General features: G+C 39.0%; 1 non-coding gene across 1 annotated transcript; it reads right to left on the bottom strand.

Annotated features, from left to right (window-relative positions):
* Window positions 1–13517: 13517 nt before the first annotated feature.
* On the bottom strand, window positions 13518–13589 carry TRNAS-GGA (transfer RNA serine (anticodon GGA)). The gene has a single exon. It is a non-coding gene; the product is annotated as a tRNA-Ser (tRNA).
* Between the last annotated feature and the right edge of the window lie 2151 nt (window positions 13590–15740).

The following is a 15740-nucleotide window of genomic DNA, read 5'->3' as shown; positions in this document are numbered from 1 at the left end:
AGAAGACAAGAGCTCAGGAAGAAAGATGACCTTCTCGGCCCATAAGAAAAAAGCTAGCCCTTCAGGCTGGCAATTCAGAGTCAGGACCCATGGTGGGTTTGTGCTTCCCTGGGAGCATAAAGACAGTGGCCACAGATGGAGTTCATGGACCAGGAGGCAGCTCACAGAGGCATGGAGGTGACCGTGCTTCCTCAGAGCTTGGTGGCTATGAGGCATTGGGCCTCCCCCTGAGATGGTGACCCAGGGTAGCCACCACAGCTGCAGACTTTACAGAACGTTAGCTTTGAAAGACATTTTTGAGGTCATGTAAGCCATCTCTCTCATTGCCACACTTCAGAGGCTGACTCCAGAGCACCCATCTTTAAGCTCAGAAGAGCCCCTGCCATCATCCCCACTTGGGCAGTAGGTGTCCTGCTTTTCAGGTGAGACCTGCCAGGGCATTTATGTAACTTTGACCATGTGCCCTGAATTAAGGTGCCCATACTGGACCTTGCTTCTCCTTCAACACTTTTCTTCTCATTCTGGTTTTTACCTAAAGGCTTGAGGATTCCTGCAGTTCAAGCTCCTGTCTAAATTCTCTTATCTTTGGGCTATACTGAGTTTCTATAATTTTCAATTTTTTTTTAAAATTTCTATACCAGGGCTGAAAACTAGAATATATTCTCTCTTATATGTTACATAAGATCAACACATATGAGACAGCTGAAGTCACCAATGTAATAGAAGTATTAATATCATACTAATACTTTGGACATAAATATATAGGCTACATATTTCCTATTAAAATAATTGAAGAGGACAAAGCTATGTACGTTTGATCCCATTTTAGAGAAATCTCCTTGGCATATATCCACTATCATTAACATCTCCTCCACTTTCCCATAGAGAGAGGATAAAATGCAGATTTAACTTAAAAAAAAAAGCCAAACATTTTCAATGGGTTGAAATCCCATTAAATTGCCGTTACAGTTGACAACTACATCTACTGTTATATCAGCAAAAGAATGTCAAGAATTTTGGTACCATTATGGCAGAAATCAGCAAACTATGGTCCATGGGATACATTTAGAATTCAATATAAAAGTTGATTTAGGAGGCTTCTGGTTCAAGACGGCAGAGTGGAAGGACGTGCACTCTTCTCCCTTTGTGAGAACACCAAAACTGCAACTAGCTGTTGAACAACCATCAGCAGGAGGGTGCTGGAAGCCACCAGAAAGATACCCTATGTCCAAAGACAAAGAAGAAGCTGCAGCAAGATGGGAGAAGGGGAGCGATCATGATAATATCAAATCCCATACCCACCAGGTGGGTGACCCACAGACTGGAGAACAAGAATGCCAAAGACGTTCTCTCACTACTGTGAAGATTCAGAACCTCTCGTCAGGCTTTCCAGCCTGGTGATCCAACAAAGGGACTGGGAATCCCCAGGGAGTCTGGCCTTGAGGGTCAGCAGGATTTGATTATAGGACTCCCAAAGGACTGAGGGAAACCGAGACTCCAGTCTTGGAGGGCACAAATAAGATTTTGTGCACACCAAGACCCAGAGGAGAGGAGCAGCGGCCCTACAGGAGACTGAACCAAAACTACCTGCTAGTGTTGGAGGGCATCCTATGGACACGTGGGTCAGCAGGGGCTCACCATAGGGATGGGGGCACTGGAAGTTTCCCCTTGGTGTCAGCTTTCTTGGGGTTTACCATTAACCCTTAGCACAGAACTGGGTTGCCCCAGGCCAAACTACCAGGAAGGGACTGCAATCCCAATCATCAGCAGATAATTGGATTAAAGCTTTAGTGAGCAATGCCCTGTTCACCAGACAAAGATCCCACCTATCAAGAAGCTTACACAAGCCTCTTAGCCTCATCCATCAGAGGGCAGACAGAAGAAGCAAGAATAGTCTCACAGCAGCTAAAACAAAAAAACAAACAAACAAACATATTACAGAAAGTTAATCACTATGAAAAAGCAGAAACTTAGGTTCCATATGAAGGGACATATAAAATCCCAGAAAAACAACTAAATAAAGTGGAGATAGGCAACCTTCCAGAATAAGAATTCAGAATAATGAGAGTGAAGATGATCCAGGACCTTGGGAAAGGAATGGAGGCAAAGATTGAGAAGATGCAAGCAATGTTTACCAAAGACCTAGAAGAACAAAAGAACAAATAAACAGAGATGAGCAGAATATAGAAAAAAGAATGAAAAGGAAATTCAGACAGTCTAAGGGACCTCTGGGACAACATTTAATGCACCAACATTTGCATTTTAGGGGGCCCAGAAGAAGAAGAGAGAAAGAACCTGAGAAAACATTTGAAGAGATAATAGCTGGAAACTTCCCAAACATGGGAAAGGAAACAGTCAACCAAGTTCAGGAAGCACAGAAAGTCCTGCTGCTGCTAAGTCACTTCAGTCGTGCCTGACTCTGTGCGACCCCATAGACGGCAGCCCACCAGGCTCCCCCGTCCCTGGGATTCTCCAGGCAAGAACACTGGAGCGGGTACAGAGAGTCCTCGGTAGGATAAAACCAAGGAGAAACACACTGAGAAACATAGTAATCAAACTGACAGAAATTAAAGACAGATAAAATATTAAAAGGAACAAGGGAAAAATGACAAATAGCATACAAGGGAACTTCCATCAGGCTATCAGCTGATTTCTCAACAGAAACTTTATAAGCCAGAAGGGAATGGCATGATATATGTAAATGATGAAAGGGGAAAACCTACAACCAAGAATACTTTACCTAGCAAGGCTCTCCTTCAGATCTGATGGAGAAATCAGAAGCTTTCCAAACAAGCAAAAGTTAAGAAAATCCAGCACCACTAAAGCAGCTTTACAACAAATGCTAAAGGAATTTCTTTAGTCAGGAAACACACGAGAAGGAAAAGGCCTACAGAAAATAAACCCCAAACAATTAAGAAAACGGTAATAGGATCCTGTGTGCTGTGTTGTGCTTCCTTGCTCAGTCCTGTTTGACTCTTTGCAACCCCATGGACTGTAGCCTCCCAGGCACCTCCGTCCATGGGGATTCTCCAGGCAGGAATACTTGCATGGTTTGTCATGCCCTCCTCCAGGGGATCATCCCAACCCAGGGACTGAACCCAGGTCTCCTGCACTGCAGGAGGATTCTTAAAAAAAAAAAAAGAGCTAATAGGATCATACATATCAATAATTACCTTAAATATAAAAGGATTAAGTGCACCAAGACTGGCTGGGTGGATGAAAACATGTACATGTATTCCCATGCATTTACTACATCACTCTGCTTGACCACCCTTCCAATTATGTTATATTGTTAGGTTAATCCTTTTCCCATTATGGCTTGCAATTTTAATTATCTTTTATTTTCTGTCTGGCTATTGATTGTGAAAATGGATAAATATCTTTTACTATTCTGATTATGTAACTACTACTCAATTAATACCATTGTATCACAATTGGTCAACAGAAAAATAATAGAACTTTATATCACCAAAAATAGAATCTAATAGAAAAACCTGAAATCACTTTTTAAAATCCAGATGCATATCAGAATTATCTCGAAGTTTTTAAAAAAATACATATGTTCAGGTCTTGCTTTTTTTCTCCAGACCTCCAGATATGTTTCTAATGAGCAGTCATGTTTAAAAACAACAGGACTATTTGATGGTCTTTTAGTTTTATATAGTTTGTTTCAATTTTTCTATTTCATATTCAGTGCTCCCATCTCATTTATTTTATGTTCTGTAATTTCCCAACCTTTTCTTTTAGTTTTCTTTCTTTCTTTCTTTTTTTGATGTTCTTTCTCAAGCCTTTATCAAGTATAGTAGAAAAGCTCTTGTATACATATATTTATAAATATGTATAAAATGTATATTTAAAAAAACATGAATTTTTGCCTAACTAAAAAAATTATATTTTGATTCTACTTGTTTGACTTAGTATGACTAGAATGCTAGATTTCTAATTAAACAATAGATAAGCAGCAAGCAGCAAAGGTTTACTGTATAGCATAGGGGGCTATAGTCAATATCCTGTAATAATATATGATGGAAAACAATTTCAAAAATAATGTACGTGTATTTGTATAATTGAATCATCTTTCTGTGTATCTGTAACCCTGTAAATCAACTATGCTTCAATAAAATATATATATATTTAAAAATTGATTTAGAATTTAAAAATGTACATCAAACAAAGTATTGTGGATATATTGACTAGCATAACTTTGCTCCAGAAGTAATATGTTCCTGGTGTCTGTTTATTGTAACCTTGATCTCCTCACTTCAGCTTGTTAGCAAGTTGCGCATCATGATTTATCTTATTTGGACTCAAATGGTTAGCAACAGTGCCATTCATCAGAAGTTCTGGGTTCCCCTCAGCAATGGAGGAGGAAATCTCTTTTAATTGCAAAATATATCATATTTAACCTCTACTAAAAGAAAGATGATGGGGGAAAATAATAAAAATAAGTGTTTTCATTTTATTCGTCAAAACTCAAACTTTATGTTGGAAGTTGAATTTAGTTAGATTTTTCACTGTCTGTTCTCTTCTCTTAAAATTTCTAATTAAAATAAATTTATATTTTAAATAAATAAATAAAATTTCTAAAGAAACAAAGTCTTTGGACTGTAATTAACAAAGAGTAATGAAACAATCTTAAGCCTTCAAAAGGATAATATTGTTATAACTTACAGTTGTTACTTATGTTTGGTATTAAGGAATAATCTTTAAAACTCAACTGAATTTTCCTTGTAGTATTAAGAATTTCTAAGAGTGAGATTCTCGTTACTTTGCCAACAAAGGTCCATCTAGTTAAGGTTTTGGTTTTTCCAGTATAGATGTGAGAGTTGGACTATAAAGAAAGCTGAGCACTGAAGAATTGATGCTTTTGAACTGTGAGAAGTCCTTGAGAGTCGCTTGAACTGCAAAGAGATCCAACCAGTCCATCCTAAAGGAAATCAGTCCTGAATATTAACTGGAAGGACTGATTCTGAAGCTGAAACTCTAGTACTTTGGCCACTTGATGGGAAGAACTGACTCACTGGAAAAGATCCCGATGCTGGGAAAGACTGAAGGCAGGAGGAGAAGGGGATGACAGAGGATGAGATGGTTGGATGGCATCACTGACTCAATGGACATGAGTTTGAGTAAGCTCCAGGAGTTGGTAATGGACAGGGAAGCCTGGCATGCTGCAGTCCATGGGGTCACAAGGAGTAAGACATGACTGAGAGATGGAACTTAACTGAACTGAACTGAAGAATGAGATTATATGCTCTAGAATCCTATCTTTAATATGCTCAGGCAGATATAAACATATATAATCTTTACCATAATAATAAAGTAATAAATTTTAACTATGAACAGTATGGTAGTAACAGCAGAGGTAATAGTACTTGAAGTGGTGATCGTGTATCCCTCTCACTATGGTCATAATCCTAATGGTCGGCAGTTCTACACTACAGGACCTGTACAGAGCAATTTCACTTGAAAGGTTTTCTAATATATGATCCGGCATATAGATGTTCTTCTATTGGAGGCCAGTACTGCCCTGTCTGAATCACTTTCTTAATGAAACAGCCCAAGTTAGTCTCAACACTGGAATGAGAACAAAACCCTAGTTCTCAGCTCACGATTCTTCCCTACATATCAGGTCTCTTGATCTTTAAAACTTGGACTTGGCTCAATTATCTTAAGACACGAATTTCTTCCTTGGTGCTATCCATCATACTTGCTGAGATTGCAATTAAAATAGACTTATTCTGTAGCATTGCAACCCAGATCTTGTACTTTCTTCATCTTATGAGATCTTTTCATTTAAACCTACAAATGTTCATTGCATAGTGGCCAAAGGAAAAAAAAACGATCCTATTATTAAAAATTATTTGCCACACATTTCTATAACTTGAGTGAATAGGTAAACTATCTAAATGTAATACTAACTCCACGTCGACATGAACATATGTTGAAGGAGCTTTATTTTTCCTGTGAGCATAGCAAACCAATGACAATACTGTTATACAGTCTGAGTGCGACCAGGATATCTAATTATCCTTCGCATAGTCATAAATAACAGACTGCTTGCCACTGATTGAAAAATAGGGGGGATTTCCATTTTGTAGAGATGCATTCTATCCTGCAGGGATCAGCCCATCCTGAAATAACTCTGTACCAAACTGCCTTCCATAAGCAGCATGTGAAAAGCTCCATATGCAAGCAGTATATTTCATTCACTTATTATGCAGAGTGAAGTAAGTCAGAAAGAGGAAAACAAATATCATATATTAACACATATATATGGACTGTAGAAAGATGGTACAGATGAACCTATTTACAGAGCAGCAGTGGGGATGCAGACACAGAAAACAGACTTGTGGACACAGTAGGGGACAAATAGAAAGGGTAGCATTGAAATGTGTACATTATCATATGCAAAGTAGGATTGCCAGTGGGGATTTGCTTTATGATTTAGGGAGCTCAAACCCAGTGCTCTGTGGCAACCCAGAGGGGTGGGATAGGGTAGGAGGTAGGAAGGAGATTCAAGAGGGAGGGGACTGATTCATGTTGATGTATGGCAGAAGCAAATGTGATATTGTAAAGCAATTATTCTCCAATTAACAATAAATGAATTTCAAAAGGATGCATAGTTTATGACAACTCTACGGACAAAAGGAACTTTAAAGTCTTATTCACTATCATAGTCCCAGGAGCTAGAGTGGTAATTGGTATGTGATACGTTGATCAATAAGTATATGTTTAATGAAGCAAGAAATGAGTGCCACTTCACAGATCTCTCTTATTGCAGCTTTTTTCTCTCAAGGTATTGTACTTTTCAACATCTACTTAATCTCTCAAATGATTTCTAGATTCAACACTAATCCTTTATTAAAACTTGCTCTGAGTTTTAATTCACAATAAGAAAGAAGATGCAATGACACCTTTATTTATCACATGTATTTGAAGATCTAATACTTACTTCTTTAAAAATGTTTTAATTATTATTATTTTTTTTACTTTTTATTGAAGTGTATGTGATTTACAATGTTTCCGTTATTCAGTTATATTTCTTTTTCCAGATTCTTTTCCATTATAGGTTATCACAGCATATTGAATATAGTTCCCTGTGTGATACAGTAGGTTCTTGTTGGTTTCTATTTTACATATAGCAGAGTGTATCTGCTAATCCCAAACTCCTGACTTATTCCTCCTCTCCTTTTCTCTTTGGTAATCAGCATGTTGCTTCCTATGGCTGTGATTCTATTTCTGTTTCATACATAAGTTTATTTCTATCATTTTTTTCAGATTCCACATGTCAGTGATATCATATTTGTCTTTGTCTGACTTATTTCACTTAGTATGATATCTCTAGGTCTAATAATCATTTCTGACTTAAAATACCATGAGAACAAAGATGAATGAGAACCTGTGTTATTTCATCAGTAGCCCATAGACGACAGCCCACCAGGCTCCTCCGTCCCTGGGATTCTCCAGGCAAGAACACTGGAGTGGTTGCCATTTCCTTCTCCAATGCATGAAAGTGAAAAGTGGAAGTGAAGTCGCTCAGTCATGTCGATTCTTGGCAACTCCATGGACTGCAGCCTACCAGTCTCCTCCGTCCATGGGATTTGCCAGGCAAGAGTACTGGAGTGAGGTGCCATTGCCTTCTCCGACTTTTGGTACAATCTCTTCTAATAAAGCTAAACTAATTTTAGCTTCTAGCATATGTTATATTCACTCTCATTTCTAGGTCTTTGAGTACCTGTAGACACCTCTTCTCTTCTGTCCTCTACCTTTAAAAGGAGCTCTTCTCTGATAGCCCTCAAACATGTTAGGTGTTTCTCCCTGTACATTTAAGCACTTATTGCACTTTAAGTGCCTGGAGGTTTTGTTTGTTTGTTTGTTTGTTTCCCAGTGTCTCTTCCCAGTCTCCCTAGACTTTTAGATACAGAAAGGAATTGATGTGTGTCTGTTTCTAAGTTCCCAGAGAAAATCAATAAAAATATCCACTTCGAGGATCAATGTGTGTTGAATTCAGAGTATTGAAAACAAAAATCAAATTAGTATCTCAGTTTTACAGGTGAGAAGATATAATAATGTCCTCAAAATCTCAAAGCCAGCTGATGACAGAACTAGAAAGACCACTCAGGATTCATTACTGCCCCACTAGGGCTCTTCATTTCACACCGCATTACCCTTTTCCCAGCATAGCCCTACTTTCATAAGGACCAAGGACGTAAATCAAAATGTTCAAACTCTAATGGTGGCAAAAGTTTAAACACTAGTTAAAAAATAGAAGCCACAGGTCTTTCCCTAGAGTTTATGATTTAAGAAATTTGCCAGTAAATTCCTATTGTGTAACTGATCTTGAATTTATTCTATACATATACTTAAAAGTACATTAAGAACCTGCTCAAGATAACTACACTTGAAAACCTGCTATATGCCCTTCTCCTATCTACAATTTTATAAATATTTTACAAATATTTACAAATATTTTACAAATGTTGAAACTTTACAAATATTCACTTATGTGATTATCATACAGTCCAGCGCAAAATGATTTGCTATTCCCATTTGAGAAATCTGTATGTGGCTCAAGAAGCAACAATTAGAACTGGACATGGAACAACAGACTAGTTCCAAATTGGGAAAGGAGTATGTCAAGTATGTATATTGTCACCCTGATTATTTAACTTACATGCAGAGTCCATCATGTGAAATGCTGGGGTGTATGAAGCACAAGCTGGAATCAAGAATGCTGGGAGAAATATTAATAAACTCAGATATGCAGATGACATCACCCTTATGGCAGAAATTGAAGAGGAACTAAAGAGCCTCTTGATAAAAGTTAAAGAGGAGCATGAAAAACCTGGCTTAAAGCTCAACATTCAGAAAACAAAGATCATGGCATCTGGTCCCATCACTTCATGTAAAATAGGTGGGGAAACAATGGAAACTGTGACAGACTTCATTTTCTTGGGTTCCAAAGTGCTGCAGATGGTGACTGCGGCAATGAAATTAAAAGACACATGCTCCTTGGAAGAAAAACTTATGACAAACCTAGACAGTGTATTAAAAAACAGAGATATTACTTTGCTGATGAATGTCTGTCTAGACAAAGCTATGGTTTTTCCAGTAGTTATGTATGGATGTAAGAATTGGGCCATAAAGAAAGCTGAGTGCTGAAGAATTGATGCTTTTGAACTGTGGTGATGAAGAAGACTCTTGAGAGTCCCTTGGACTTCAAGGAGATCAAACCGGTCAATCCTAAAGGAAATCAGCCCTACTATTCATTGGAAGGACTGATGCTGAAGCTAAAACTCCAATACTTTGGCCACCTGATGAGAAGAACTGGCTCATTGGAAAAGATCCTGATGCTGGGAAAGATTGAAGGCAGGAGGAGAGGGGGATGACGGATGGCATCACCAACTAAATGGACATGAGTTTGAACAGACTCCAGGATTTGGTGATGGACAGGGAAGCCTGGCATGCTACAGTCCATGAGGGAGGAAAGAATCAGACACGACTTAGTGACTGCACTGAGATTCCCATTTTACAGATGAGAAAACTGAGATTAAGTTGAGCAATTTAACCAAGTACATTCATCTAGTTAATGGACACGGGGAGTAGTAATCCAAGTCTGTCTTTAATAAAGTATACACTCTCATATATTTTGCATCGTTTTGGTTTTCCACTTATGCCAAAAAATAGCATCCTTTATATTCAGCTATATAACAGTCCCCATTGTTACGAGCTAAGCTTCATTTACTCCTTTGACATTTTAAATCACGAACAAAAGAGAAACTAGGAAAACTCTTCATTTTTGTTATTTCCAAATGTCAGTGGATGTGTATATGTTGCTGGTGCAGGGCAGTTTCAAATATTGCATTTATTTTTAAATTTTTAATCAGCATCTGATTTGTGTTGTCATTTAAGTTTCAATTGACTTCTCTGTGAGAGAAAGTTGCCCCGTGGTTTAGGTTGCCAAAGCCCACACAGTTTGGCCAGAAAATGGGATTCTGTATTTAATTTTGCTTTGTGGCCTGTTATATGAAAACAAGTGACCTTTATACTTTGCAAACCTGAAACCTGGCCATCCTTTAATATATTCCCTTCCTTTATTGCCTTGTATACGAGCAGGAAAGACAGAATGTCTTCATACAAATTTAAACTCCCCTCAGTCTGGATGTCAGCAGAACCCCTACATTTTTTGAAGAGTAAATCAATGTTCTCTAAGATTAAAGCTTCGAGGCACAGTAAATCCTCCATAGCGTGATAACTAAGACTTCACTTATATCTGTGGACTGAAAATGTTGTCAGGCTCCACATCACATCTTTGTTGTTTAAGAGTTAACACTGTACCACTCTAGTGGTTTCAAAAGATTGTTATGTCATCATGCAACTTCTTGGGTGTTAGCTTTTCAAGGGCACCAATCTACCATTTCAACAGTGGTCAAATACCCTCAGACACTTTTAAATATCACCTTTGCTTTAACTTTTACATTGTATCTATTCAGTATCTATAAAATTATGACATCCCCTACGCCAGACACTTGACAGGGAACTTGGTTTGAGCTACATGAGAAACACACTCTGAGATGAGAGTTCGTGTACAGGAAACTTATAAGTGATCGATACCTAGAGGCAAGCAAAGTCGCATAGAGCTGAGAATGGAGTGGAATTACGACGCAGTTGTACTAAGGGCCTCCTTCCACTGCATGGTGGATTCTGGAATTAGAATTGCTCCTTCAGAGTTGTCCCACTTTGAGAGAAATGAATGTATTTAACCAACTCACTGGCCAGTCAGTAAGGTAAGTTCTTCCCTGGAATGGATGTGAGCTGAGCAAAGCCACTTTCTTGAGCTACAGGCAGTTTCCAGAGAAGAAGTCAGTTGAGAGCCATCAGCTGCCACCATTCCCAATACTTGGGGGGCTGTGTGCCTCTATAATGATAGGAGGAAAAGGGCAGCCCCCCACAGCACCCATCAGAACAGGTGTCAAATATTTATGGCACAAATAAATAAACGTGCACTGGTGTTGTGCCAAAGGTGAAAAAGAGAGAGCAGAGAAGTTCAGTTCATGCCTTCAGAGTTATTTTGGGGGACTGTTCTGATCAGTTGCTCAGCCGTGTCCAACTCTTTGCAACCCCATGAGCAGCAGCAGCACACCAGGCTTCCCTACCCATCACTAATTCCTGGAGCTTGCTCAAGCTCATGTCTATCACGTCAGTGATGCCACCCAACCATCTCATCCTCTCTCGTCCCCTTCTCCTGCTTTTAATCTTTCCCAGCATCAGGATCTTTTATAATGAGTAAGAAAAGGGGGACTATTACTTTATGCTGTATGCAAATAGCAAACCGACTCTGAATTTCAGCCCTAAAACCATCAAACACACTTTGTCACCCCCAGAAAATTATTTATATTTTTATAAATCCTTCTAAAATATATTGCCCAAACAACTACTGTATATCCAGCCAAGCTAAAATCCAAGAAACTGAAAGAAAGAAAAATATAATCTTTGTTAAAAAATTGGGCCAAGATATGTGGATCCAATGGTAGAGGACCCACCTGCCAATGCAGGAGAGGCAGGAGGTGCCAGGTTTGATTCCTGGGCTGGGAAGATCCCCTGGAGAAGGAAATCAACCAACTCCAGTAGCAGCCATCCCCATGGTTGTTTTCCCAACTCTACTTTATCATTTCCAGATGGGACTAGATCACCATCTCCTAAAGGTCCTTCCTGTTTCCTACAAAGGTTTTCACACCCCACCTTTAAGCAATCTTTCTCACTGGAGCCTCATTTAATCTACCATTCCAATCAAAATTTATGATTCCTCTACTTAAACACCTTACTACGTTCCTAAAATCCTTTGCATGCCCATCAAATCTTCTGAGACAGCGCCTTTCTGCTTCTCTTTTTTTCTCCTACAAGTGCCACATATGCACCCACCTTTATATATGACAGTCTATCCTGAATGTGTTCATTTATTTAACGTTTATATATTGTTACATACACATATCGTGTGGTTAGGGATATAGAGAATAGTACATATGATAAGAGAAATATACAGGGAGACTCCAGGGCAGGCAAGAATATGGGGTTGAGTTGCCATTTCCTACTCCAGGGGATCTTCATGACCCAGGGATTGAACCCGTGTCTCTTGCATTGGTAAGCATATTCTCTTTACCACTGTGCCACCTGGAAAGCCGAAGGGAAGAAGTTCGGGTTTTCTAAAAGCTTTTCTTCTGCCTAACATGCCCTTTCTTTCTGAATGAGGTAAACATTTATGCATTTTTCAGAAAACCACTTGCCTGAGATAGAGCATACTCTATATTTTCCTTCTAAAAAATGCCATCTGTTATCCACCCAGCCAAGATGAGTGATTCCACTTTCTTTTCTTGGGCCATTGTATTCCATGTGTGTATGTCTCTATACTACATTATAGATTTCAACATTTTTAAATTTAAAGTGCCTTTTATATATCAAAAATATAAATAATGCATCAAATCTATGGATATATATGTCTGTATACATATGTGAATATATATATATATATATAAATGTGTATTTTTGAAGCATTATGATAAATAGCCATGAACCCACAACTATACTTAATTACTAGAACATTACTGCTATTATTACATCAATCTATGTGTTTCATCCTTGGACTATCTTTTAATTTTATCCCAGAGGTATCACTAGCCTGAAATTGTGTTTCTAGTCATCCACATTTTATTACTATAAATATATGTGCTTTTATTCTTTAGCAATGTACCATTTACTTTGCATGAATTTGGATATTTTAACATGCAACATAATGATATGATATATAATGACTTAATAGTGAAACTAAATAAACTCTACACATAACATCAAGGATAAATTTTAGCAACATAATGTTGAATGAAAAAGCAAACTGTTAACAGACTACATATAGTAGTATGCTATTTATTGCAATCTATTTAAACTATTTTATTTGGATATCTTTTCTCTAGATTACTAGTTCTTTGAGGACAAATTCATTTGAAATTTATCTTTGTAATCTCCATATTTCCCAAGCACCTAACGTGGTGTTCAACACATCAGATGCAGTCAATGCATTTTTTTAAATTGAGTTGTACTCATCAATTCACATCTATTCTGATTTCTGATCATGGCCTGGATTCTGTGTTATCGGACATCTCTTATGATGCTTTGACTCCAGATTTCAGTCTCCTTCCAAACCTGATATTGCTCCATGTAATATACTTTGACATACCATCTCTATATCTTTCTCTATGTCTGACTTTAGACTGGTCCTGTTTATAGTTTTGCAACCACTGATAAGACCAGCAGATAGAAGAAATCCCTAACCAATCTGTCCTTTGAAGTATAGTGCCCTTATCTGTTTGCCCTACTTAGTAGTGTGAAAGTAAAAGTGAAGTCACTCAATCGTGTCCGACTCTTTGCTACCCCGTGGACTGTAGCCTACCAGTCTCCTCCCTCCATGGGATTCTGCAGGCAAGAGTACTGGAGTGGGGTGCCATTGCCTTCTCCAGGCGATCTTCCCAACCCAGGGATCGAACCTGGGTCTCCCACATTCCAGGCAGATGCTTTAACCTCTGAGCCACCAGGGAAGCCCACTTAGTAGTGCAAGATGTGCAAAACCAGTATGCATACAGTTCTGAATAATTACAACTGCCCAACATCAATGACACTTCATTCCAAGTGTATCAATCCTCTTAACAACAGAAATGGCAATGTGGTTCTCTTTGGAAACTGCTTGGTATTATCACCCATCCAAATTAGCCATAGGCTCCTAGAACAGCCTTAAGACATGGAAGGAAATGGAAAATTTTTTATCTCAACAATTCACCAAGGGTAAGAATTGCTTCTATAGCACTTCCTTCATATATAATCTCTCAGTTTCAACTTGAATGTCTTCAAGGACACAGAGCTCATAGTGTTGAAGGTGGTCCTTCCGTTATTAAATGAGTCCAACTGGCCAAAATTCTTTCTTCCATCCAAGCAAAATACAACTAACCTGTATTTTTCATTTCTAGGCTGTCTTTTTTCTTTTTTTCTGCTGAAGGTAATGCAGTTTAAGAAAACAGTGAAGACTTTAAAGCTGGACTTTTGCTTGAACCCCTGTTCCCTGAGTAACCTTAGCCAGCCCTCTTGGAATTTCACAGTCTCAGTTTTCTCATCTAAATGAAGGTAAAACAACCACCCATGAACATACCTTAAAATATACTGGGTCCCCAGTGAATGTCAGTCTCCTTTAATACAAATCACACACTCTTTCAAAAATAATGATGTTAAACTATGGTCACGTCTATGGTCGCTTATGCTGTAGTCGCTTTTGCATACTACCGTTTTCTCCTTCTCACTCAGTTTACCCAAAGGCAATGGCACCCACCCCAGTACTCTTGCCTGGAAAATCCCATGGATGGAGGAGCCTGGCGGGCTGCAGTCCATGGGGTTGCTAAGAGTCGGACACGACAGAGCGACTTCACTTGCACTTTTCACTTTCATGCATTGGAGAAGGAAATGGCAACCCACTCCAGTGTTCTTGCCTGGAGAATCCCAGGGACGGGGGAGCCTGGTGGGCTGCCGTCTGTGGGGTCGCACAGAGTCGGACACGACTGAAGCGACTTAGCAGCAGCAGCAATAGTCACTCCAGCCACAACATGTCTGTGCCTCCACTACAGCAGGAGCCTCTTCTACCAAGAAATCCAGCAAGGGAAAGTAGGAGGACACTGCAATGATGCATGAATGCGCAGGACTGTCCAGGAGAACAGTGTGTGTTAGTTGCTCAGTTGTGTCCAACTCTTTGTGACCCTGTGGACTGTGGCCTGCCAGGCTCCTCTGTCCATGGATTCTCTGGGCAAGAATACTGGAGTGGGTAACCATTTCTCTTTCCAGGGGATCATTTTGACCCAGGGATCAAACCCAGATCTCCCACATTCCAGGCAGATTCTTTAGTGTCTGAGCCATCAGGGAAGCCACAGTGTTAAAATTCAGAATATGCTACTTACTAGCTGGAGTGTAAGGGAATTCATTTCGTGCCTCAATCTCTCTTTCTTTATCTATATTATGAAGATAAAAATACCTCCATTGTGTGTCTATTCTGAGGGTTGAAAGAGAAAAATCTATAAAACACTGCTTAGAAGTCTCCTAGCAGCATAGTAGAAGTTCAGGAAATGGTAGTTACTATTCTTATTTTGTCCACTGACACTGTATTCTTATCTTCTTGGAATATAAATAAGTTAACATTTACTTTATTCTTCCTTGGAAGAAAAGTTATGACCAACCTAGACAGCATATTAAAAAGCAAAGATATTACTTTGCCAGCAAAGGTCTGTCTAGTCAAGGTTATGGTTTTTCCAGTGGTCATGTATGGATGTGAGAGTTGGACTATAAAGAAAGCTGAGCACCAAAGAATTGATGCTTTTGAACTGCAGTGTTGGAGAAGACTTTTGAGAGTCCCTTGGACTGTAAGGAGATCCAACCAGTCCATCCTAAAGGAAATCAGTCCTAATATTCATTGGAAGGATTGATACTGAAGCTGAAACTCCAATATTTTGGCTACCTCATGTGAAGAAGTGACTCATTTGAAAAGACCCTGATGTTGGGAAAGATTAAAGGCAGGAAGAGAAGGGGATGACAGAGGATGAGATGGCTGGATGGCATTACCGACTCAATCGACACGAGTTTGAGTAAACTCTGGGAGTTGGTGATGGACAGGGAGGCCTGGCGTGCTGCAGTCCATGAGGTCACAAAAAGTT

This window comes from Ovis canadensis, chromosome 21, assembly GCF_042477335.2.
Source record: "Ovis canadensis isolate MfBH-ARS-UI-01 breed Bighorn chromosome 21, ARS-UI_OviCan_v2, whole genome shotgun sequence".
In the NCBI taxonomy this organism is placed as follows: Eukaryota; Metazoa; Chordata; class Mammalia; order Artiodactyla; family Bovidae; genus Ovis; species Ovis canadensis.
Note: the sequence above shows the minus strand (reverse complement) of the source record. Positions and strands in the feature narration are given on the sequence as shown.